This window comes from Octopus sinensis, linkage group LG18, assembly GCF_006345805.1.
Source record: "Octopus sinensis linkage group LG18, ASM634580v1, whole genome shotgun sequence".
Taxonomy (NCBI): domain Eukaryota; kingdom Metazoa; phylum Mollusca; class Cephalopoda; order Octopoda; family Octopodidae; genus Octopus; species Octopus sinensis.
The window spans coordinates 43535847-43563845 of NC_043014.1; the positions used below are offsets into that span (position 1 = coordinate 43535847).

Here is a 27999-nt window from a genome sequence, read left to right on the forward strand (position 1 = left end):
TAAATATTCCAAATACAATGCTTCTGAAAGCGTCTACAGTTTGCTTGAAGCATTGTGACTTCAATTTAAAGAAAGAATTAATCACCTTTGATTATGATATAGATCAGTGGTTTTCAACCAGGGTTCCGCCAGTACAGTCCAGGGGTTCCACAAGAAGTTACAAAACTGCTAAAATCGGCAGTAATTTTTAATTCTCCTGTGCAGATATGTGTGCAAAAGACTATTAAATTATTGCACATGGGTTCCTCGAGCTAGTGGAATGTTTCCTTGGGGTTCCACTCCAACAAAAAGTTTGAAAAGCACTGATATAGATAATTAAATAACGTCTTGGTCAGGAATATAAGGTTCATTTTTTTCTTGTCTCTCCTCCCCTATTTCTCAAGGAAACTACAAGAAAGGTGAAGCCCAATTCTACTGTTTTCTGCAAAATTGTTTATTTGTTTTTTTACTTGTTTCAGTCATTGGAACGTAGCCATTCTGGGGCACCACCTTGAAATATTCCATTCAACCAAATGGTTCCCTGTACTTCTTTTTTTTTTTTTTGAAGTCTTGTACTTATTTGATTGGTCTTCTGCCACACTGCTAAGTGACAGGGATGTAAACAAACCAATATCAGTTGTCAAGTGGTGGGAGGGTACACACATAAATGTAACTGGCTTCCATCCAGTTTTTGTTTACCAAATTCACTCACCTGGCATTGATTACCCCTTGTTTATAATAAAAGAAAAAAACAACCTACTTGCCCAAAGTGCCACATGGTGGGATTGAAACTTCAACCACATGGTTGCAAAGCAAGCTTTTTAATCACACAACTATGCTTGCACCTTATTAAGCCATGGAAACCAATTTATTTTTCTTTTCATTTTATTTATTATTGATTAGCTCACGACTCCTGTGTGGTATTGAAAGGCAGGTAGGATCCAGCTGTGAATCTAACCCTTCTCAGGTTTCCTTATATATTTCTTACTGGTTTTTGGCACCACCAGAGTGCTTGCATAAGTCAGATGAGAGAGTGGGGAGGGGGGGAAGAGTTTTCTACAGTTTAGATGATCTTACTGTCTTCGGCTCCCACCTGTTTTCTCGTTAGATAATAATCTCCTAGACTGTCAAACAACAAACAACCTACGACGTGCTTACTCTCTCTTACTCAGCGGCCATGCTGGAGCACTGCCTTTAATCGAGCAACTAGACCCCGGGACTTATTCTTTTGTAAGTCCAGTACTTATTCTATCGGTCTCTTTTGCCGAACCACTAAGTAACGGGGACATAAACACACCAGCATCGGTTGTCAAGCAATGCTAGGGGGGACAAACACAGACACACAAACACACACACGCATATATATATATATATATATATATATATATATATACATATATACGACGGGCTTCTTTCAGTTTCCGTCTACCAAATCCACTCACAAGGCTTTGGTTGGCCCGAAGCTACAGTAGAAGACACTTGCCCAAGGTGCCACGCAGTGGGACTGAACCCGAAACCATGTGGTTGGTAAACAAGCTACTTACCACACAGCCACTCCTGCTTGTATGGAGAACTTGAAACAAATGTCACTGAAATGATACTTTTGCTTATAAAGATCATGCGATATATGCTTTCGTAGTGAACTGCAAGAGACACTTCGTAAAGCCATTTTTTACAAACCAGCAAGTGAAACACATTTGTAGATGAGATGAGATGGAAATACAAAAGCATTCATGTTTTGTGAGTCTCTATGTAGTCACTCAGCCTTCTGGAAATAACAGTCAGATTTGTCTCAAATTGTACCCTACTATCTTAACTATCTTAAAACGGAAGGACATCATTGTCATCATCGTTTAACGCCTGTTTTCCATGCTGGTATGAGTTGGATAAGGCGGCGAGCTGGCAGAAACGTTAGCACGCCGGGCGAAATGCTTAGCGGTATTTTGTCTGCCGCTACGTTCTGAGTTCAAATTCCGCCGAGGTTGACCTTGCCTTTCATCCTTTCGGGGTCAATAAATCAAGTACCAATTATGCACTGGGGTCGATGTAATCAACTTAATCCGTTTGTCTGTCCTTGTTTGTCCTCTCTGTGTTTAGCCCCTTGTAGGTAGTAAAGAAATAGGTATTTCGTCTGCCGCTACGTTCTGAGTTCAAATTCCGCCAAGGTCAACTTTGCCTTTCATCCTTTCGGGGTCGATAAATTAAGTACCAGTTACGCACTGAAGTCGATGTAATCGACTTAATCTGTTTGTCTGTCCTTGTTTGTCCTCTCAGTGTTTAGCCCCTTGTGGGTAGTAAAGAAATAGGTATTTCATCTGCCACTACGTTCTGAGTTCAAATTCCGCCAAGGTCGACTTTGCCTTTCATCCTTTCGGGGTCGATAAATTAAGTACCAGTTATGCACTGGGGTCGATGTAATCAACTTAATCTGTTTGTCTGTTCTTGTTTGTCCTCTCTGTGTGTAGCCCCTTGTGGGTAGTAAAGAAATAGGTATGAATTGGATGGTTTGATTGAAAACTGGTAAGCTAGGGAGCTGCATCTGATGTGGCATGGTTTCTATGGCTGGATGCTCTTCTAAATGCCAACCATTACAAGGGTATAGTGGGTTCTTTTTATGTGCTACCAGCTCGGGTGCCAGTTATGAAATACCAGCATCAGCCATGACTACAATCTCACTTGGAATCTGAGATTCACTGAGACACACACAAAAAAAAAGAATTATGATCTTGGCTGGAATCCTTTAATCATAAGTCTGATTGACCAGGGGTCAACTTAGAGAGCTAAACGATCACTATTTCTTGTATTCATATACTTGACTTTCTCTTTCTTTTTCACTCTTTTACTTGTTTCAGTCATTTGACTGTGGCCATGCTGGAGCACCGCCTTTAGTTGAGCAAATCGACCCCAGGACTTATTTTTTTGTAAGCCTAGTACTTATTCTATCGGTCTCTTTTGCCGAACCACTAAGTTACGGGGATGTAAACACACCAGCATCGGTTGTCAAGCGATGTTTGGGGGACAAACACAGACACACAAACATACATGCACACGCACATATATATACATATATACAACAGGCTTCTTTCAGTTTCCGTCTACCAAATCCACTCACAAGCCTTTGGTCGGCCCAAGGCTATAGTAGAAGATACTTGCCTAAGGTGCCACGCTGTGGGACTGAACCCGGAACCATGTGGTTGGTAAACAAGCTACTTACCACACAGCCACTCCTGCGCCTATATATATATACTAAAAGTATCGCCCGGCGTTGCTCGGGTTTGCAAGGGAAATAACTATAAAGCATTTTTAGAGAGTTATAGCCAAAAAATGGAAAAAAAATGATGTTAAATTTTTTTTTTTAGTTAAAAAGGTCTAGTTGCGTCCCCTAGACAGTCTGTGGTTTGTGTTTCTGATTCTCGACCCCATGTCGAATTTATCGATTTCTTTCAGAACTGGGGGAACTTTTCAAAATTTTCGCTGCGTTAGTTTTGAATTATGACATTGGGCTATGTGTGTGTCAAGTTTCATCAGAATCGGTTGAAAGCCGTGGTCAGGGTGAGGGTACAACCTAACAGACACACAGAAACACACACAGACAAACTGCCGTTTATATATAGAGATATATATATATATATATATAAATATAATATGTATATATATATACGACTTGATCAAATAATTTGCACTTTTACTACAAATGAAGTTAGTCGAAGTCACAACTTCACTGCCATCATCATAATCATCAACACACTACCTTGACTGAACCAATGAGAGGCACTCTCTCATTGCTTGACTTTCTAGAAATAGCAGCCAAATCTGCTGAAAATATACACACCATCATCATCATCTAGCATCTGTGAAAATAGAGAAGCTGGATAATCATCTTACTCAAAAGTGTCTCTGTAGCTAATCTCTCAGTGATGAATATTCCTGATTAGTTAATGGTTGCGATGCAAAAAGACAAGATATTTCTCAGTTCTTAATTTTTACACTTGCTTTAAAAGATAATAAATAAGAAATATACCGAAAATGAATTTTTAACAGGTTGCATATAAACTTTCTGCTGCTGTATCTATCTCTCCATCTCCTCTCATGCATGTGTGCATACGTATGGATAGGTGTCAAATTGTTTCTCTGAACGAGGAATGTCTGCTACCCCCCTTTTTTTTCTTTCTTTCTTTTCTCCCTTTTTTTTTCTTCTTTTTTTTTTTTAAATTCTTGTCTTTTTGATATGGTGTTTCAGTTAGCTCCAGGTCTGTGTGAAGAAACGCTATTTGATCTAAGAAAACCACTCGTCGGGTAAAAAGACTTCTACTGCATCGCACGTTCTAACTCCCTGAGATGGTGTTAATATATCTTTTTTTCTTTTTTTTTAATTTTTTTTTTTAATATTTTGGTTACTACTTGTTGTTGTCTTTCTTACCTCTATCTCTCTTTTTCTGTTGCACAGTTCAGGTTTTTATCTCATTTTTCAATCTTTCATTGTAAAAAAAAAAAAAAAAAAAAAAAGAAAAGAAAAAAAAAGAATAAAACAAAGAGGGGGGAGAAAAGGTGGCCCTTTTTTCTTTTTCTTCACAAATACGATCAGTAAAAGTAAAATGGTCTTACCTATTCTTCCCATCCCCATCCCTATCTCTCTCTCTCTTACCGTTTCCATGTCTCCGTATCTTTTACTTCCATCATTTTCCTCTTTGTCTTCTTTCTATTTTTCCTCCTTTTCTTCCTTCACTTTTTTCTCCAACCTTCTGATTTTCTTCTTCTTCTTATATATATATTTCTGTTATCTTTAATCGTCTTTTCTTCTTTTTCCTTTTTCATTCCTTCTTTTTGTTTCTTTCTCACTACACTCTTTCTGTCCCCTTGCTCCATCTTCCTCTCCCCAATCTCCCATCCACACTCTCCTCCTCCCCCACCTTTCATCATTTTGTCACTTTTCTTTTCTTCTTCTTTCTCTGACACCTTCTGCTCTGTTATTGCATGATATTTTCTGATAGTATTTTTGTCAGCTTTTCCATTCTGCTGCCATATTCTTGAAGAAATTCCATTTCTGTGGTGTTTACATAGAAGAGTAATACCAGATATAAACATTCGTAGCCATGCACCAACACTCTCTCTCTCTCCTCATCTCTTTCACTTTCTCTCTCTCTCTCCTCATCTCTCTCACTTTCTCTTTCTCCTCATCTCTCTCACTTTCTCTTTCTCCTCATCTCTCTCACTTTCTCTCTCTCTCCTCATCACTCTCTCTTTCTCTCTCCTCATCTCTCTCTCTCTTTCTCTCTCCTCATCTCTCTCTCTCTTTCTCTCACCTCATCTCTCTCACTTTCTCTCTCTCTCCTCATCTCTCACTTTCTCTCTCCTCATCTCTCTCTCTCTTTCTCTCTCCTCATCTCTCACTATCTATCTCTCTCCTCTTCTCTCTCCTCATCTCTCTCTCTTTCTCTATCTCCTCATCTCTCTCCCTCCTCATCTCCCTCTCTCTCCCCATCTCTCTCTCTCACTTTCTCTTTCCATATGTGTCTACATATAAACAATCGTAGGGTGTTAATGTTCAAATATAATTTTGAAGATTAACTTGCCTAAGCAAGCCCTTCGAAGTATGAGAAGCAATCTTTAGATTGTTTTCACAACATTACCACAATCTTAATTGATGTCACCACCATCATTGCTATTATAATTCATGGAAACCCTTTGTTGTTATCATCATCATCATCATCATCATCATCATCATTTGACATTTTTTGTCAGGATTGCAATATTTTCTGTCGAGGATGTTCTTTCTTTCTTGTATGTTTTCTTCGTTCGCAAACAAGAGGTAGTGCTCCACACAGCTTTGTATATGTTTGTGTGTATTCTTGTCTTAAAATCATGTGATGGTTCCAAACAAGCCTCACCACCATACGAGCAATGTTGCTTGTTTCTAATCTTCCGTGAAAAATGTCTGGCCATGGGGGAAGTCTAAGGGAGATTTAAGCTTTCCAGCTTTCTTTGACCACTACCCCACAAAAAAAGAGCTAAGTACCCCTAAAGTTAATACCCTGTTAGAGCCCGCTCTGGAAACATGTTTTGCTTATAATTCTTCCATCGCATTATTTCACCAATGTCCTCTGTTCTCAGCGCTTCGCGACAATCACTTCTGGTTAACCTAGTTAATTAATTAGCGCTGTTGCTCTTCCTTGACCACTACTCCACAAAACAAGAGCTAAGTACCCCTACAGTTAATACCCTGTTAGAGCCCGCTCTAAAAACATTTTTTACTTATAATTCTTCCATCGCATTATTTCACCAATGTCCTCTGTTCTCAGCGCTTCGCGACAATCACTTCTGGTTAACCTAGTTAAATAATTAGCGCTGTTGCTCTTCCTTGACCACTACTCCACAAAACAAGAGCTAAGTACCCCTACAGTTAATACCCTGTTAGAGACCGCTCTGAAAACATTTTTTACTTATAATTCTTCCATCGCATTATCTCACCAATGTCCTCTGTTCTCAGCGCTTCGCGACAATCACTTCTGGTTAACCTAGTTAAATAATTAGCGCTGTTGCTCTTCCTTGACCACTACTCCACAAAACAAGAGCTAAGTACTCCTACAGTTAATACCCTGTTAGAGCCCGCTCTGAAAACATTTTTTACTTATAATTCTTCCATCGCATTATTTCACCAATGTCCTCTGTTCTCAGCACTTCGACACAATCACCTCTGGTTAACCTAGTTAATTAATTAGCGCAATTGCTCTTCCTTGACCACTACTCCACAAAACAAGAGCTAAGTACCCCTACAGTTAATACCCTGTTATAGCCTGCTCTGAATACATGTTTTACTTATAATTCTTCCATGGCATTATTTCACCAACGTCCTCTGTTCTCAGCGCTTCGCCACAATCACCTCTGGTTAACCTAGTTAATTAATTAACGCAATTGCTCTAATATAATTAGATTTGAAGTTTAAAAAAAAAAAAGAAAAAGAAAACAGCTAATACAAAGAAACAATTATAAGAAGCAGTAGAATAAAAAGAAAGAAAGAAAAGATGAATAAACAAAAGAAAGCAATTTCTCAGCGTTTTCAAGAAAGCGCCACGAAAATTCAACTGTACAATTGAAGAGATACTGTTTGTTTTTAGAACAATTGAACAAAAAAAAAAAAAAAAGAGATTAATGAGAAATGGGGGGGGGGTGTAGGTGGGGGGGGGGGGAGGGGGGAAATGCAGAACAAAGAACAAAAAGAAAATGAAAAAAGATTCTGTCCAAGTCTTTACTATACATAAAACAGGTTAATAAATACACATACACGCACATACATACGTACACGCGTGCATTTGCACATGCACACACAGATGCATGTACGCAAGCATACGCACGCACGCACTTTGCTAGTTGACATTATTGCCAGTCTGTGTAGTGTTTTTGTTTTTGTTTTTTTTCTTTGTTTTTGTTGTTTTTTTTTTGTTTTTGTTGTTTTTTTTTGTTTTTGTTTTTTTTTCTTTGTTTTTGTTGTTGTTTTTTTTTGTTTTTTTTCTTCGTTTTGTAAAAGTTGACTGCAGGCATTGTTTGATGTTGCAATGTACTTAATGCACTGGGAATTGCCGGTTCACAGCCAGCCTGCTTCAAATGTCTCTTCGCACTGCACTCGTGTGTACTCGTGACTTAAAAGATGGAGTTTGGTACTACAAACTGAATCTCTGTCTGTCTGTCCGTCTCTCTCTTTCTATCTCTCTCTCACTCTCTCTCTCTCTCACAAACACACATACACAGTTATTGTTGCTATCAAGTTGTCTACTAAAGGTGATTGACCACTAATATCTTTCTTAGCAGCTAATTTTCATTAAACCTACAAAGTGGCTGTGGCTGTGTGGTTAAGGAGTTTTCTTTCAAACTACATGGTTCTCAGTTCAGTTCCACCTCATGGCAACTTGAGCAAATGTCTTCTACTAGAGCCCCAGGCCGACCAAAAGTTTGAGGGTGGATTGACAGAAACTGGTATTTCTAAATTTCAGTATGTGGTGAAGCAATTTGCTGAACCCTAATTATAATTATGCTTATAATTATAGAATTTACACACACACACACACACACACACATATATATATATATATATATATATATATATATATATATATATATATATATATATATATATATATATATATATATATATATATATATTTTTTTCTTGTTTCAGCACAGAGCTGCGGCCATGCTGATAAAAGCAATAATAAATCTCTGAACGAGGTATAAACAGTAACTGCATGACATCGTAAAGTATATTTTCCGCTTAAATGTGGCTAACCCCTAAGGGTGGATGCTACTGTAGCTTGTAGCCCCAGGAGGACACCCCCTCCAGCTGGAGGAGGTGTCCTCCTGGAGACATATATCCATACATACATACACACACACACACACACACGTACATACACACATATGGATATGTATAGCTTTGATTTTTCATTTGCTTCAGTCATTGAGATCGTTGCCAGAGCAACAAACTGGCCTTCGTGCCGATGGCACATTAAGCACTCCATTCGAGCGTGATTGTTACCGCGTCGCCTTAGTAGCACTTGTTCTGGTGGCACATGAAACATTCGAGCGAGGTCATCGCCAGTGCCGCTGGACTGGCTCCTGTGCAGGTGGCATGTAAAAAGCACCATTTGGACATGGCCGTTGCCAGTACCACCAAACTGGCCCTCGTGCCGGTGGCATGTAAAAGCACCCACTACACTCTCGAAGTGGTTGGCGTTAGGAAGGGCATCCAGCTGTAGAAGAAACTCTGCCAGATCTGATTGGAGTCTGGTTCGCCAGACCGCAGTCAAATCGTCCAACCCATGCTAGCATGGAAAGCAGATGTTAAATGAAGATGATGATGATGATTTGGCTGTAGCCATGCAGGAGTGCCACCTTGAAGAGTTTTAGTCAGACAAATCAACCCCATGACTTACTTTTGTTTTTTTAATTTTTCTATTGAAGGCCTAGTACTTCTATCAGTCTCTATTTGCTGACTTGCTTTGTTACAGGGACATAAACACACCGATACAAGTTGTCAGGTGGTGGTGGGAAACAAACACAAGCAAAAAGGCTGCCTTAACTGGCCCCCGTGCCGGTGGCACGTAAAAAGCACCAATCTGATTGTGGCCATTGCCAGCCTTGCCTGGCACCTGTGTCGGTGGCACGTAAAAAGCACCAATCCGAACATGGCCATTGCCAGCCTTGCCTGGCACCTGTGTCGGTGGCATGTAAAAAGCACCCACTACACTCATTGAGTGGTTGGCATTAGGAAGGGCATCCAGCTGTAGAAACACTGCCAGATCAGACTGGAACCTGGTGCAGCCTCCTGGCTTCCCAGATCCCCGGTCGAACCGTCCAACCCGTGCTAGCATGGAGAACGGACATCAAATGATGATGATGATGATGATGATGATGATACAACTGGCTCCTTTCAGTTTCTGTATACCAACTTCAGTCACAAGGCCCGACGCCATAGTAGAAGACACTTGCCCAAGTTGTCACGCAGTGGGACTGAACCCGGAACCATGCAGTTGGGAATCAAGCTTCTTACCACACAGCCACAGCTGCATATATATGTGGGTGTGTACTTGCGTTGTGTATACGCTTGTGTCTCTTTGATGTCACATTGCGTGATAATTGTAAATAAGCGTAACTGTTGTCGTGTGAGCAGCGTCGTACATTTCCTACGTTCAAAGAAAACATGTCTGGTCATGGGGAATTTCACGTAACCTAGAAACGGGTATGGGTTGGTGACTGGGAGGGCGTCCAGCCGTCGGAAACTCCGGACTCGATAAACTCCCATCCGAGCCCTGCGAGTGTGGAAAGGTTGATGTTAGAACGAACGATTTAATAGCTTTCCAGAAAGTTTTCCTTTTGCCTTGTAGATCTTAGCAACCTATTTCTTTATTACCCACAAGGGGCTAAACACAGAAGGGACAAACAAGAACAGACATAGGTATTAAGTCGATTACATCGACCCCAGTGCGTAACTGGTACTTAATTTATCGACCCCGAAAGGATGAAAGGCAAAGTCGACCTCGGCGGAATTTGAACTCACAACGTAACGGCAGACGAAATACCTATTTCTTTATTACCCACAAGGGGCTAAACACAGAGGGGACAAACAAGGACAGACATAGGTATTAAGTCGATTCCATCGACCCCAGTGCGTAACTGGTACTTAATTTATCGACCCCGAAAGGATGAAAGGCAAAGTCGACCTCGGCGGAATTTGAACTCACAACGTAACGGCAGACGAAATACCTATTTCTTTATTACCCACAAGGGGCTAAACAAGGACAGACATAGGTATTAAGTCGATTCCATCGACCCCAGTGCGTAACTGGTACTTAATTTATCGACCCCGAAAGGATGAAAGGCAAAGTCGACCTCGGCGGAATTTGAACTCACAACGTAACGGCAGACGAAATACCGCTAAGCATTTCGCCCGGCGTGCTAACGTTTCTGCTAGCTCGCCGCCTTTTGTAGATCTTAGCAACCGGCAGCGTGTACCATTGGTGGTGCTCTGTACCTGAACTGTGTCTTTGTGTTAGTCTTGTTTCGAACATCGTGACTAATTGTTAGGCTTATCTTTTCTTATATATGCTAGGGTGGGCAAGGTATATATAATAAATGCTGACATAGAAGTCGGCGAAATGAGTTTTTAACATGAAATGAGTAATTAACTTCAAAGTCAAATTTCTAGATCGCTGGTTTTCCAATGAATATTTTTTTATTATTATTATTATTATTATTATTATTATTTTTTTTTTTGATTTCATGTTGCATCAGAAATCAAATGAGAAATTGCTGATGCACTTTGCTTTGAAAGTTTAAAAAAATAAAATAAGATAAAAATAAAATAAAATAAAATAAAATAAAATAAAATAAAAAGGAAAGTTAAAAGTTAAAAAACATGCTGAACTTTTTGTCGCTCCTTGTTTTGTGAGTCATATAGAATTATAACTAACAGGTTTTTCAAGGCAGCCAAGTGTGAGTGTGAGTATGTGTGTGTATGTGTATACACACACATGCACATGTATGTATATATATATATATAATATATATATATATATATATATATGTATATGTATTTGCAATAATGAAGTCAAATCAAATAGTGATATTTTGAAACTGTTGAATTGCATATATTTCATATCTGCATAATATACAACAGGAAATGCATCCAATTCGTATTAAATTATTTCAATATATCACAATTGGGTTGGACTTTATTATTGCAACCTATATGACTTCATGTCAGAGCAAACTAGTCAGTACAGGCTCGACATATGCAGATACTCTTAACAATGATTTGCAGTAGTTTGTTATATTGGACTTGAGTCGATTATATATATATATATATATATATATAATCAACAAGAGTGTACGGTAAAATCCAGGATGGTAATGTCAAAGAAGTGTTAAGTTCCTGTGATAATCCTGGTGGTGGTAAAGTGGTTCAGGAGAGGTACCAAAGGTGTGAGAAGAAGGCAGAAGAGAGAAGGGTCTAAGAGAGGAGGAAGTTCAAACTGACAGGATCAAATCAGGGGCCATCAACCTTTCCTTCCGGTCAATTCAACATGCAGAGCTGTTTATCCAAGCAGCAGCTGGGCAGTTAACCCCACCTTGGAAAGGAAAGCCCATTTTGGTGTTGAGTGTTGAAAACTGGGTTTTATGAGTCCTCGGGCTAATGATGGAAGTGAAATCATGAAGCTGTTTCTATGAACTTATACAGCAGTGGTTAGGGTTAGTAATTCTTGCCTTTATTTAACATACTCCACCCACACAGGTACAGGTGTGGCTGTGTCGTAAAAAGCTTGCTTCCCAACCACATGACTCTGGGTTCAGTCCCGCTGCATGCCACCTTGGGCAAGTGTTTTCTACTATAGTCGTGTGTTGGCCAATGCTTTGTGAGTGGATTTGGTAGCTAGAAACTGAAAGAAGCCTGTCTTATATGTGTGTGTGTGTATTTGTGTCCCCCACCACCTGGCAACAGGTGTTGGTGTGTTTGAATCCCTGTAACCTAGTGGTTCAGCAGAAGAGACTGATAGAATAAGTACCTACCTTGAAAAAGCAAGTGCTAGGGTTGATTCATTCGATTAAAAATTCCAGGCACTGCTCCAGCATGGCCACTGTCAAATGACTGAAACAAATAATACATAAAAGATAAAAGATACTCCCCCCTACACACATAGTGCTTTAATTATCTGATGATGCTACCCCCAGCCATTTTTTATTGTGACCATTTCTCCCAAACACTATGTGTACCCATCTACCAATGTTTTTTGGGGTTTTTGTGTCCATAACCCTTTACAGGGCCCACGAGACTAGTGGGTTGGAGGGAGGAAGACAATGTAGACTCTGCTAAAGGCACCCAGGGTACCAGGGTCTGATGTTGAACCGAATGACAGATTAAGTGACCCTAGCCTACTCAAGTAAGCTTCTTTGAGATTTGAACTCAGTGTGCAGAACATTGGAGCAAATACTGCAAGGCATCTGCTTTAGCATTCTTAGAATTCTGCCAATCCACCATTGGCAGTTTTTATTAACTTCTGAATGAAAAGTCATGTTGACCGTGGCCAGATTTGAACTCAGTGCCCAAAGGATTGGAACTGAATGATTAAGTGACCCTAGCCTACCCAAGTAAGCTTCTTTGAGATTTGAACTCAGTGTGCAGAACATTGGAGCAAATACTGCAAGGCATCTGCTTGGCAGTTTTTATCAACTTCTGAATGAAAAGTCATGTTGACCATAGACAGATTTGAACTCAGTGCCCAAAGGATTGTAACAAATGCCACAAGGCATTTTACCCAACAATCTCAACAACTCTAATAATTTGCCACCCTCACTCCCATCTCTCTCTCTCTCTCTCTCTCTCTCTTTTTTTTTTTTTTTAGTCTTTTGCTTAATGTTAAAAAGTAGTGCATTGACCAACTTTTAAGCATGAGATTGTTTACAAGGTACCCCAAATATTTTGATGTTCCTGCATTAACAATTTACTGAATTCTTCCTCTGTAGGAACTACATCTGTGTGAATGTTTATTCCATCTCTACCCGCTTGTGTTTTTCTCTTCAAACATTGATCTTCAAGAGTTCAAACCGAAACTGTTTAACTATTTAAACAAACCTCCTCCCATTTCTCTCTTCCTCTTTTTCTGTCTCTACTCTCTCTCTCTTTCTGTTTCTACTCTTTCTCTCTCTCTCTCTCTGGAGGACCTGAAAAATAAGCAATATTACTCTGTTAAGAGATTGCATATGATAAACTACAACTACATGTTTATCTTTTGCTTGTTTCAGTCATTGGGCTGCGACCATGCTGGGGCACTGCTTTAAAGGGATTTAGACAAATAGATCGACACCTAGTACTTATTATTGTATCGATCTTTTTTGTTGAACCACTAAGTTATGTTTATGTAAACAAACTGACATTGGTTGTTGAGTATGTGGATGTAAGCACAAAGACGCATGTGCAGTGCAGGATCAACACAGTTTCCATCTATAAGATTCATCCGCATGGCACTGGTTGACTCTGGGCAACAGTAGAAGACTCTTACCCCAAGGTGCCACGTAGTGGGATTCAGTTCAAAACCACGTGGCTGCAAAGTGAGTCTCTTAACCACACAACCAAGCGTAGCCGAGTCTATATGGCATTTGTTTTTTAATATTCAACTGTGAACTGTGCAGTAGTATTTGGTAGATCTAGATGTGTCCTAATTCCTGGCTCTTGAAGACTAGTGGCTAACTTCAGTTCTATTGCATGAAGAACGGTAAATCTCTCCCAGGATAATATACCAGTCATCATCATCGTTTAATGTCCGCTTTCCATGCTAGCATTGGTTGGACGATTTGACTGAGGTCTGGCGAACCAGATGGTTGCACCAGGCTCCAATCTGATCTGGCAGAGTTTCTACAACTGGATGCCCTTCCTAACACCAACCACTCCGAGCGTGTCGTGAACGCTTTTATGTGCCACTGGCATGAGGGCCAGTCAGGTGGTACTGGCAATAGCCACGCTCAAATGGTGCTTTTTATGTGCCACCTGCACAGGAGCCAGTCCAGCGGCACTGGCAACAACCTCACTCAAATGTTTTTTCATGTAACACCAGCACAAGTGCCAGTAAGGCGACACTGGTAACGATCACGTTCAAATGGTGCTTTTTTCGTGCCATCGGTACGGAGGCCAGCTTGTTGCTCTGGCAACAATCACACTCGTATGGTAGTCTTAGTGCTCCACTAGCATGGATGCCAAGAAAACTGTAACTCTATTCAGTGATGGATCATCCACTTTTTAGTAAGTTAATGAACTGGAGCAATGTAGAATAAAGTGTCCTACGCAAGATTGGTCAAAGTTGTGTCCGATTTCATCCCGTCTCCAATTATTTGGCAATAAAATGCAAATGGTGTATGATAAAACACACCTAGCATGAACTAAGTACATTTTATCATACCCTCATCTTTCATCTACATAGTAGATATTATATCTTCCTAGCAGATACAGACCTCATTGTATTGTGAAAGCGTGTACTTCCCATTCACATATGGTTTTGGGTTTAGTCTTCTTCTGTAGTCTTGAATTGGCCAAAGCCTCATGAATAGGTTTGGTAGATGCAAAATGAAAGCTGTGTGTGTGTGTTTTACAACAACATGACTCTAGGTTCAATTTTACTACAGGGCTCCTCTCTCCAATTCCTTCTTCTATATCTTTCGGCTCACCTATACTTTGTGGGTAGCATTTGTGTTCGGTGGGTGTCAGCATCATACGAGAGTGTGATGTGTATGCAGTCTACCGTGAAAATGTGTGGTCATGAGGGAAATTTTAATTTTCTTTGAAATAAGTGGAAGGTTGGTGAGAGAAAGGACATTCAGCCATAGAAAATCTGCTTCAATGAATTTCATCTGACCCATGCAAGCATGGAAAAGTGGACGTTAGAAAAATGATGATGATGATGATGATGATGATGATGATGATGATGATGATGATAAACAAGTATAAAACAGGGGCCCAGTGTATGTTTTTTTTTGTTGTTGTCTTTTATCTCCTAATTAATATAAGTAATTAATCAAAAACTTAATTTTCTTTCTATATCAATCCAAGAAGAAATAGTTTCTGTATCTACTGCAAAATGAAGCAAAAAACAAAAACAAAAAAAATCACAGCAAAAAAAAAATCAAAATCAAAAACAATGTTTGGTTTCATAAAATAATTTATCACAATATTAATTTGATATCTCCTGTTGCTGTTTCCCACGCATGCACTGATTTAATCACACCATTTACCATAATTGGCTGATGATTTGTAAATAATTAGTTTAACATTTAACCCTTTGTTTCTTGTAACATAAATAAAAGATCGGGCATTGTAATATTCTTTCAGGTAAACAACTTTTTTGTTGTTTTCAAATAATTTAATTATGTAAATTACTTCATAATTAACATAATTCAGTTTCATATATCATATCCTACAAACATTATTTTCTGGAACATTTAAAAAAATTTCTGCTGTAAATCATTTTTGGTTAAGGAAGTTGGCGCTGGTGTTAAGGAGTTTGGTTTGTAATCATGTTAGGTTCAGTTTCTGGACTGGACAAGGGCCATTGTGTCTTTGAATAAAGTACATCATTTCATGTTGCTCTTGTCTAACCAACTGCAATTATCCCCACCCCTCACTCCAGTGGTCACATCCTCTGAGTGATGGATGGAATGTCTGAGAGGTCTCTGTCTGTTATGATTACATAGGCACTTAAATTTGTTAGCAAAACCATTCATATTTCCAAATCATACTTGCATGCATGTACTTCCTGGAACTTTTTTTTATATTTCTGCTGTAAATCATTTTGTGGTGAAGGAAGTTGATGTTGGTGTTGCTATTGCTGTTGAGTGAACGGTCTTCATCCCAGAGCTTGCAAGATGGGAGAAGTCCGAAACGTGGTCCTTTGCTATTTGTAAGACCCGCAGAAGAGAAAGCAGGTCAACCTCCGACACTGAGAGCATCGACGGGTGGATGAATGCGCATCCAGGCTCAGCAGTTGCGTAAGACGTCGGGGACAAGAAACAGGAAGAAAGAGTGAGAGAAAGTTGGGGCGAAAGAGTACAACACGGGTCGCCACCCCCCCTGCCGGAGCCTCGTTGAGCTTTAGGTGTTTTCGCTCAATAAACACACTCAGCACCTAGTCTGGGAATTGAAACCGCAATCTTCTGACCGCGAGTCCGCTGCCCTAACCATTGGGCCATTGCGCCTCCACTGATGTTGGTGTTCAAGAGTTTGACTTGTGACCATAAAGTTGTAGGTTCAGTTTCTGGGCTGGACGAGAACCGGTGTGTCTTTGAACAAGGTACATCATTTCATGTTGCTATCTATCCAGCTGCTGTTAGTCTATTTCTCTGGTACTGTTGTAACCTTCCCTCTCACCAATGGTCACATCAGTTGGATGATAGATGGAATGGCTGAGATGATATCTGTGTCTGCTAAGACTACACAGACACCTAAAGCTGTTAGCAAAACCAAGATTCATATTTCCAAACCATACTTGCTTGCAAGTGATAGGTGGTTGTAATTTAAAAAAAATCTGTTTGTGCTGTTATTATTAATTGTAGTATAATTATAATGTATCCAAAGTCTAATCAAACTTTTTTCTTATATATTTACAGAGAAAAATGGCTTATAATAATATCTACCTTGGAGTTAAACTATAAGTCTGAGAAATTTTTTGCCTTTGGTAGACTTAAAAAGATAATAATCCAGCAAAGTATGGTAAATAAATCAGCAACTACGTGAAGGTAAGAGATGCTTTATTTTACACCTGGATTTTTAAAAATTATTTTCTTGTCTTCTTTTTCTTATTTTATTGCCACCATTCTACTACTAATTTATCACTATGATTATTACCTCTGACATGTCCATTGCTGGAATATATTTGTATTCACTCACACACACATTTTGGGTGGGTTTGCAAACTGCACATCTTCATGTGGATGCAAGCATAGTCCATGGCTCTAGGTTCAATTTCACTATGAGGCACCTTTCTCCAATTTCTTCTTACCTATCTCTCCGCTCACCTGTATTTTGTGGGTAGCATTTGGTAGCTGGAAACTGTATGGGAAGCCTGTTGTGTATATGTGTTTGTATGTTAGTGCAAGAAAATCTACAGAGTGGCGCTTTACAAACAGAAGCCCTTGAGGTAATTGTTCTGCATCTGTCCACTTACTTACTTGTACTTGTGATGGCGTTCACCCAGGGTGGGTTGAGCCGGCTTCTTCTCTGGTCCTGACAGCATCATGAACCATGGCGGTCCACGCTCAACGGTCCCATGCGAGGTCACTGGAGATAGCGAGCCATTCACAGTTCCATCTTCGTAGACCAACCACCTGTGGACCTGAGAGTTCGGAGAGGTCCTCCTTTATTGTCGTTGCCCGGGTCTTCAGCTGCCTACCTGTGCGTTTGCGCTAGTTGGGAAGTGGAGGTGGAGGGGGCGGGACATTGCGAACCAGCTCACCCTCTGGACGCTGGGCTGCATGACCGAACCACCTTAAGTGCCATTGTAGAAGCACTGAAGTAGGGGCTGAAGATGCATCTCTCCACATCTGAGGCTCGGTTGCTTCATCTATCCTCTCCTTGCCATACTAGTTATTGTTGCATATCCAGTGGATCATGCTCATCTCATTCTTCTTGGTTCTATCTGGTCTTTTGTATGTATAACCACATCTCACTATCATGCGACATTATTACATCTGTCAGTTTTTCAATCAAAGTTATATTCATAGGCATGGCTGTGTGGTAAGGAGTTTGCTTCCCAACCACATGGTTCTGGGTTCAGTCCCACTGCATTGCACTTTGGGCAAGTGTCTTCTACCATAGCCTTGAGCCAACTAAGTCTTTGGTAAGTGGATATGGTAGTTGGCTGCATCACAGATTTCTAAAAATCTGCATTAATTCATACACATACAAAATAAATGGACCAGATTAGAAAATATTCATGGTTATGACACCACTCCTCTTTTTTTTGCCTGAAACAGCTGTAAAGATAAGATTTGATTACATCATTCATTTATTTCTTTGTACATGCAACTTTCATTGTAAACACATTCCTTATGTCTACATTTATGTGCCCTTTTCACATATATGTATGTGTGTGTGTATACATATATATATATATATATACGTGTATATATATGTATGTATTATTATATATATATATATATATAAATACACACACATACATATATAAAGTTCAAATTTACAGAAAAAAAAAAGACGAAGACAGGTGTATGAGTTTAATCATCATCATCATCATCTCATGTCCATTGTATATCCAGGTTTCTGTGCCCAATAGATATTTGTATTTTTTTATATTTTAATTATTTCTGTGGGAGCTTTTCGAATGTAACACCCACGATAGTCAAGGAACTAATATATATATATATATATATATATATATATATATATATATATATATATGAGGAAATACCAAAAATGGGACAAGAATACAAAACATCCAGACAGATGATATGAAAAAGGGACAACAAAGCATCCAGACAGACGATATAAAAAAAACAAGGATGGGTCATTCAGAGTTTTCTTTCTTCAGTCGAGTTCCCGATTATCTTTGCAATTTCGGTTGGTTATACTTGAGATTGCTTTGATCTGGCTAACCCCAAGGAAAAACTAGGCTAAGAGCACTAGATTCCTTGGAAGAAAGCAGCGAATTTATATGAAAACAAGGACGGGAAAAATGGGAAATGGTATAGGTATCTATGAGGTAGTGCTGAAAAATTCCTGGTTTTGGGTAAAAGAAAATACAGGAGAATCAGTTAATTATGATTTTATTCCAACATTGGCTTTGTGGTAAGTAGCTTGCTTACCAACCACATAGTTCCGGGTTCAGTCCCATTGAGTGGCACCTTGGGCAAGTGTCTTCTACTATAGCCTCGGGCCGACCAAAGCCTTGTGAGTGGATTTGGTCGACGGAAACTGAAAGAAGCCCGTCGTATATATATATATATATATATATTGTGTGTGCGTGTACGTTTGTGTGTCTGTGTTTGTCCCCCTAGCATTGTTTGACAACCGATGCTGGTGTGTTTATGTCCCCGTCACTTAGCGGTTCGGCAAAAGAGACCGATAGAATAAGTACCGGGCTTACAAAGAAAAAGTCCCGGGGTCGAGTTGCTCGACTAAAGGTGGTGCTCCAGCATGGCTGCAGTCAAATGACTGAAACAAGTAAAAGAGTAAAAGAGTAAAGAGTCTCAGATTCACACACTTACTGCAGTTTTTTTCTAAATCATGTAAACGAACTCAGAACGTTGGGCCTTCAACCAAACCTTTCACAATAACCTTACAGCACCACCTGCTTGTATATGTTGCAAACCCCGTATCAAAGCTCAAACCTTGTATCCTTCATTTGTCTCAATCTGGTGCTTGTGTTATCTAATACCAGCTATAGAGCAATGAGTTACAAAATAGAGAATATCTTTAAAAAAGCTAAAATAAAAACTGATAGAAGAAGTTGGGGGGAAAACCTTTTAACATACTTCCTTTAAAATAAAGAATAACCTATTTAAATGAGTGTTTGTAATATGTTCCATTACTCTTTGAGATAATATGAGAGTGTTGTGTTACTATTGGATTTCTCTGAAAGCCATGTCTACAGTCTAAAAGATAACACTTCACAAGACAAATCAAATCAGAAAAATTTCTCTAAAATATAAAGTACGTTTTCTTGCAACTGGTACTGTTAAGCATGTGGATTTTCCTCTTTTTAACTTTTTTTTAAAGGAAATTTTAATTCTAAAGAATCTATCTATCTATGGCTGTCTGTCTGTCTCTCTCCCTCACTCTCTCTCTCTCTCTGTATATATATATATATATATATATATATATTGGCGTTAGGAAGGGCATCCAGCCGTAGAAACACTGCCAGATTTGACTGGGCCTGATGAAGCCTTCTGGCTTCACAGACCCCAGTAGAACCGTCCAACCCATGCTAGCATGGAAAACGGACGCTAAACGACGATGATGATGATGATGATATATATATATATATATATATATAAGAGGGATGACATGTTATTGGACATCCATTATGCTAGAAGAAGATCCACTATGGTCTTACCACTAAGAAAGGAATGTTCTCAAGAAAATTTAGCAAACGCCAGAATGTAAACGTTCGACCATAGCGGATCTTCTTCTAGCATAATGGATGTCCACTTACAGGTCATCCTTCTTATATGTATGTAATATAATTTTTTCTGAAACTTCAGATTTTTCAATATGCTAGACCACTGGTTTTAAATTGATATTAATCAAATTAATAATTCAATTTTTCACCCTTATTATTTTAAATTATATATATATATATTGTATTTTGGAATGGTCATTTTGCCAGTTTAGCCAATTAAAACACACGCACTATATATTTGGTGTTACTTTGCTTCAGTGTTATTTATTTTTTACATTAATCTTAATCTTATTTCGGCCAGAGTCCTTTCGAGACACTCCTGGCTAAACTGGCAAAATGACCATTCCGAAATACAACAATGTCTGTTTCAACAAACGACTTCACATAAAAAATCTTGCACAACAAATATATATATATATATATATATAATATATATATATATATATATATATATATATGGTGGTTGTCTACTCCTTATGCGGAGTCTGACCACCTCCTGTACCTACACCATAGATCCATCATGGCATCTGAGGTGGATTTTTAAACAAGACAATGATTTGAAAAGGTCGCACATAGATTGCATATCTGATTTGCACCAGTAAGAGCTGCAGTTAAGTTCTGATCTTTGTGGATCTTAAAATGTCTTTTGAGGCCTCTGTTTGCTTTTGAAAGTAGTGGTTTTCTGATTGCAGTCTTCCGTGAAATTCAACTTTGTACAGCTCCCAGCAAACAGTTTTTGTGGAAACTGGGTTCTTGAGGTGGTCATCTAGCTCTGCAGTAATTTTTGGAGCTGTACTTTTGTGATCCTTTCTAACAACTTGCATAAGAGTCCGACAGCCCCTATCTGAAAGTTTTGGTTTTTTTCTGAAATTTTGTTTCGACCAGGAGGTTTTTTTCCTCTTTCTCAAAGACTGTCATTACTTTCAAGACAGAACCTCTTGATACACCAAACATTTTGGCTGTTGTCGTTATGCTAGCACCTGCCTTATGAGTACCAATGATTTGACCTCTTTGAAAGTCCGATAGATCTGTCATTTTAATGAATTTTAATTACCTTTTTCTGATGATATCTGAAAAGAAACAGCAATTTTAGCAAAACATATTAAGCAACACTAATGATAAATAAAAAAAAACATAAAAATAAATAAGCTTTTGACAGTTTTATAGATATTTCAAAATTATGATACTAAGTGTTTCCATTATTTTGACCAACCTGTGTATTTATATATAATACTGAAATGACTCTCTTACTGCTCAGAGTTTCCGGAGTGTTGCTAATCATGTAATTGATTTCTGTTTATTCACAGTAGTTATAGCAAACTTAAAGGTTATGGTGGTGGTGGTGGGGGGGGGGGGGGTAAGTTATTGAAGTAAAAACATTAAAAAAAAAAATCGAAAAAAAAAAGTTATGCGTAAGAGAGTTAAATCAAAAAGCGTATGGGTGTGTATGTTCATGTACATACTTTGCAAGTGCACGCGTATATGCAAGTCCACAAGCATATTCACTCAAGTGCATATATAGAGTATGCTATTGACAAACATACATATCCGAGACAAACATTGATAATAACGATTATTTGTTTCTTGCGGTCTACCTCCTGTAATTCAAACAAATTTCGTCAATCTATCTGTTTGTCCACAAAGACACACATATATCTTTATCTACATGCATGTATGAATTCATGTGTGCATAATATACATATACATACATATATATATATATATATATATATATATATATATATATATATATATATGCACAGATATATATATATGCAGTTATATATATATATATACATATATATATATATAGATATATATGCAGATATATATATATATATATATATTATATATATATATATGCGCACAGATATATATATATATATATATATATATATACAGATATATATGCATATATATATATATATATATACAGATATATATGCATATATATATATATATATATATATATATATATATATATATATATATATATATATATATATACAGATATATATGCAGATTATATATATATATATAATATATATATATATAGATATATATATATACATATATACACATATATATATTTATATGCAGATATATATATGCACATATGTAGATACATTTGCACATACTTTTGTCTTTGTATTTAGTTGTGAATTTGTGTGTGTATGTCTATGTTTTTAACCAGCTTCCTGTCTATTATACTTGTGTATGTATACACATATATCCATATGTATTTAATGAAAAAAAAAGCTAATGAAACAATAGTGAAAAAAATTGCAATCGAACTATATGATGTATAAAGATAAATATATTTAAAAAAATATTTATATAATAATGTGCACAGTGTCTATAATGTATGTATAATGTATGTATATATATGTATATGGTAGATATATTCAGTAATAAGAGAGATACATGTATTGACTAAATGATACACATAAAATGTAAATAAAATCAAAAAAATATATGTAATATGATATAGATCTTTGAAAAAAAAAATGATGAAAAGAAAATGCAATAAAATATAAAAAATGAAATTAATAAAAGATATTATGTTGGCAAATGTAAATGATGATTTTATTAGATTTAATTTGTAATTTGTAACAGGTTTTGTGAAAATATTTCTGTGAAATGTTGATGCAAAAATTTTTCTTGTGAAACATCGTTTTCTTCTGTTGGTTTTATGGGGGTGGGTCATCTTTACTTTGTTATCTCCCCTACTTTCCCTCTCGTGTGTGACCCTTCTGTCCGAGTCAGTCGCCATGATAGATCGTTAGCCACTACACGCATTTTTTTCGCTCCTTGTTTCTCTCCTTGTTTTTTTTTCTGTGTCCCTTTCTGTAGAAGAGCATAGGCTCGAAACATAAAAGACTTTTTCTATTCCTGAGCGTTATACTAATACATCTGTTTGTTTTGTTCACCACCTGTCTTCGTCTCTTGTTTTTTTGTAAACTCTCCCTATATATATATATATTCATGGTTTTAGCTTGACCACCGCTGGAATTGCCTCAAGAGGCTCTGATCTTTGTCTTAGCACTGAAACCAATTCTGACTATATATAGGATCCATTCTTAGGATGTATAATTTCTCTGCTTGGCAGAGTTGATATCCATTAAGACCTGTTTGTGTATGGGGTGACATTTCATTGACAGACCTGTCTAGTTTAATATTTTGGGGTTTTTATGTCTTTAACCCTTGAGTGTTCAGATTACTTTATCAAATTCAAATTGTTTAGGATTAATCATGTATTACCTTGTAACTTATTTAATCGACACTGAAAGGATGAAAGGCTAAGTTGACCTCGGCAGAATTTGAACTCAGAACGTAGTGGCAAACGAATTACCTATTTCTTTACTACCCACAAGGGGCTAAACACAGAGAGGACAACCAAGAACAGACAAACGGATTAAGTCGATTATATCGACCCCAGTGCGTAACTGGTACTTATTTAATCAACCCCAAAAGGATGAAAGGCAAAGTCAACCTCGGCGGAATTTGAACTAAGAATGTAGCGGCAGACGAAATACCACTAAGCATTTCACCCGGCGTGCTAACGTTTCTGCCAGCTTGCCGCCTTAAACATACATACATACATACATACGGATGTATACATATCTATTGACATCTCAAATAAATTAACTGGTGATGTTGGCAAATATTTAATAGTAAAGTTAATTATATATTTTAATGAGATTTATGTCTGGTGATGTTATATGATCCAGTTTAGCTGTGTGGTCAAGAAGCTCACTTTGCAATGACATGGTTTCAGGTTCAGTCCTACTGCATGGCAAGTGTCTTCTATTAAAACCTCAGGGCAACCAATGTCTTGTGAATGAATTCAGTAGTGGAAACTGTGTAGAAGCCTGTTCTCTGTGTGTGTGTGTGTTTAGTTCCCTGCTTGGTAGCTGATGTTGGTTTGTTTATGTCCCCATAATCTAGCAGTTCAACAAAAGCGATTGATAAAATAAGCACCAGACTTGAAAACGAAAATCCTGGTTTCAATTTGTTTGACTTAACCCTTTATAGCAGTGCACCAGCATGGCCACATTCAATGACAGAAGCAAGTAAAAAAAAAAGTTAATAAATGAAAAGAATTATAAAAAGAAGGTAAGTTAAAGAAGTGACAATTAGTATTATCTTTACATAAAACCTTCAGTGGCTTAAATTGATTTTATCATTTAAGGGTTGTAGGCTAGGGTCTGAAGGAAAAATTTGAGTTGGGGTAGGATTTCAAAGGGACACCATTCAGGTGAGCCAGGATTAGGGAAGCTGTTAGCATTGGGTTTTGAGATTTGAGATAATAATGGCAACAGAAAGTGTTTGGAAATGTGTGTAGGAGGGCAGAATATGCTGCTCAAGGGAGAAGAAGCTGTCGTAATGATAGATGGAGTAATGTAGTGTTTGGTGGTGGGGGGTATATTTGTAAGCTGGTGGTTGGAACTAGTTGTTGATGGAATCTTTTACCATTCAATCAAATGGGTTTTATTTTCTCTTTTTGTTTTGCACCTTCTTTTGGGTTTGGGTTTAGACTACTACATACTGACATTCTATGGAAACCAGGAATTTTGCAAGTGTTATTCTTCTATGATGAAACTATTTTGACATTGTAAGACCAAGCGTGAAAAGACAAAAATGAAAGAAAATAAAGGGCGCTGGGGGTGGGTAGTTGGAGGGGACGGACAGTATGAGTTGCACTGACCACCGTCTTGAGATATGTCATTCAATGCCATCACCACCACCACCATCTTTGTTTTCAGTCGATTTGAGTCCTGTTGTGGCATCAGTCTCGTGATTACTGATATAAATATATCTACACACACACATCCATCCATCCATCTATCCATCTACCTACCCATCTATCTATCTATCTGTTTACTCATCCACCTACCCATGGCGAGCTGGCAGAATCGTTAGCACGCCAGCCGAAATGCTTAGCAGTATTTCGTCTGCCACTACGTTCTGAGTTCAAATTCTGCCGAGGTCGACTTTGCCCTTCATCCTTTCGGGGTCGATTAAATAAGTACCAGTTATGCACTGGCGTCAATATAATCCACTTAATCCGTTTGTCCTTGTTTGTCCTCTCTATGTTTAGCCCCTTGTGGGCAATAAAGAAATCTATCTATCTATCTATCTATCTATCTATCTATCTATCTACCTACCTACTCACCTACCCATCTATCTATCTATCTAATCTATCTCTATCCTGCCTTCCTTCCATCCTTCCTTCCTCAACACCCAACCACCCCTCAGTAATGCTTGTCTTCATTCACAACCCATCTGATATTGCTCTGGGTTTTATAGCAAATGGATCAAATAGCTGTTTAATACTGAGGTATTTGTTGTTTAGCTGTGATCAAGGACATTCTGGCCATGACCTTTCTGATTTTTTTTGATTTTTGATTTTTTTAACTCTTGATATGTAACATTGTGTATTCTGGACCACATTATCCACTACATCCTTTCTTCAAGATGTAGTTTCAGGAGGAACCGGCTGTTATTTCCAGAAAATCGACTGACCATTTAGAATTTCCATTATTAGTCAAAAGTTTATATTTACACCCCCCCCACACACACACATACGCATGCGCGCACGCACGCACACACTTCCATAGGTGCAGGGCTAGCTGTATGATTAAAGAAATTTGTGTTGCAACCTCTTGGTTCTGAGTTCAGTTCCACTGTACAGTGTTTTGAATATCTTGTACTGTGACTTCCTGTCAACCAGTTTTGTGTGTGGAATTTCGTTGCGGAAATTGTAGAAACCTGTCGTATATGTGTTTGAATTTGTTTTTTTCTTTTGTGTTTGTCAATGCAAACCGGTGTGTCTGTCATTGCATGCCTTTAATGTCAAAGAGTGACTTTGGTAATTTGATTATTAATAGTGATTTTTAGAAAATAGGGTAGAGCCAGGGAAGGACAGAAAATAGCTAGACGTAAGTTAAATCGTCATTGGTCATGAGACTGTACCGTATCAGAAGGTCTCCATATGAATTCAGTTGTCATCATCATCACCGTCGTCGTCGTCTTCTTCTTCTTCTTCTTCTTCTTCTTCTTCTTCTTTTTCTTCCTTCTTCTTCCATCTTCTTCTTCTTCTTCTTCCCCCTCCTCCTCCTCCTGCCCCTGCTCCTCCTCTGTCTCTGTCTGTCTGTCTGTCTCTCTCTCTCTCTCTGTCTGTCTCCCTCTGTCTGTCTGTCTCTCTCTCTGTCTGTTTCTGTCTTTCTCTCACACACACACACATACACACATACAGAGTGAGACACAGACAAACAGACTGACCATGTGCATTGCATTCGATGAGCTACTTACCCATTCATACACAAGTATACGCACACCATGTGTGCAAGACGATGTGCAAGACAGAGAAAAAGAGAAGTTTTAGGAGAGGAAATAGAGGAAGAAAGAAACATGAAAGGAAGGGAACAAAGATGATTATAGGAGAGTAAGGCCAGTGGCCTGTTTTATATAAATAACAAACCAGTTAAAGGGCAGTTCTGGCCCCTTGCCACAACTGATAAGGTATCAAGGCAACTACTAGATTTGTTGTTCTTTTGCTCTGGCTTATCTTGAATGATAAATATTTTTCCTTTACATACGTATTTTTGTTACTCTTTTATATTTTGTTTTTAAATCTTCTTTTTTTTGTTTGTTTTAAAATTCATTTTGCGATTATCACCATTGGCTATAGTGATTTAGTTGTTGTTGTTGTTTAACCCTGGGTCAACTTTGATTGAGTATGGCCTCTACAATCAAAGGAAATCCTGTCATGACCATTCAGTTCTTTGTTTTTTTTTTCCCACCCTTTTTTTTTTCTTCTTAGAAATATAGATACAGTTATGGCTGTATGGTTAAATAGCTTGCTTTGCAAATATCTATTTCTTTACTACCCACAAGGGGCTAAACACAGAGGGGACAAACGTGGACAGACAAACGGATTAAGTCGATTTCATCGACCCCAGTGCGTAACTGGTACTTAATTCATCGACCCCGAAAGGATGAAAGGCAAAGTCAACCTCGGCGGAATTTGAACTCAGAATGTAGTGGCAGATGAAATACTTATTTCTTTACTACCCACAAGGGGCTAAATACAGAGGGGACAAACAAGGACAGACAAACGGATTAAGTCGATTACATCGACCCAAGTGCGTAACTGGTACTTCATTTATCGACCCCGAAAGGATGAAAGGCAAAGTCGACCTCGGCGGAATTTGAACTCAGAACGTAGTGGCAGATGAAATACTTATTTCTTTACTACCCACAAGGGGCTAAATACAGAGGGGACAAACAAGGACAGACAAACGGATTAAGTCGATTACATCGACCCAAGTGCGTAACTGGTACTTAATTTATCGACCCCGAAAGGATGAAAGCAAAGTCGACCTCGGCGGAATTTGAACTCAGAACGTAACGGCAGACGAAATACGGCTATGCAATTCGCCTGGCGTGCTAACGTTTCTGCCAGCTCACCGCCTTGCCTTGCTTTGCAAATATCTTCTGCTGCAGCCTCCAGGCTGACCAATGCCTTGTGAGTGAATTTAGTATATGGATACTGCATAGAAACCCATTGTATAGATGTAGATATCTTTGTATTTGTTCACTCCACCACACTACTTGACAGCCACTGTTGGTTTGTTTACATCCACGTAGCTTAGCTGTTTGGCTTAACAGACTGACAAAATATGTATCAGTCTTTTAAGTCCTGGGAGTGATTTGCTTGACTAAACCCTTTAAGGTAGTGCCCCAGCATGGCCAATGACTGAAACAAATAAAAAATTATATCAGGGAGTATCTTATGTAAAGTGAACTTTGTTTATTGCATGATAGTGAATTGAGATTTAAGCAG

At 38.3% G+C, this 27999-nt stretch overlaps 1 protein-coding gene across 4 annotated transcripts in view; it reads left to right on the plus strand.

The window, feature by feature from the left end:
• LOC115221195 overlaps positions 1-27999 on the plus strand; it is a 711260-nt gene that overhangs the window by 175072 nt on the left and 508189 nt on the right. For all 4 annotated transcript variants that reach the window (XM_029791347.2, XM_036510940.1, XM_029791345.2 and 1 more), the window contains exon 2: positions 16624-16752. The gene's annotated coding sequence lies outside the window, so the exon portion shown is untranslated. The remainder of the gene's footprint in view (positions 1-16623; positions 16753-27999) is intronic.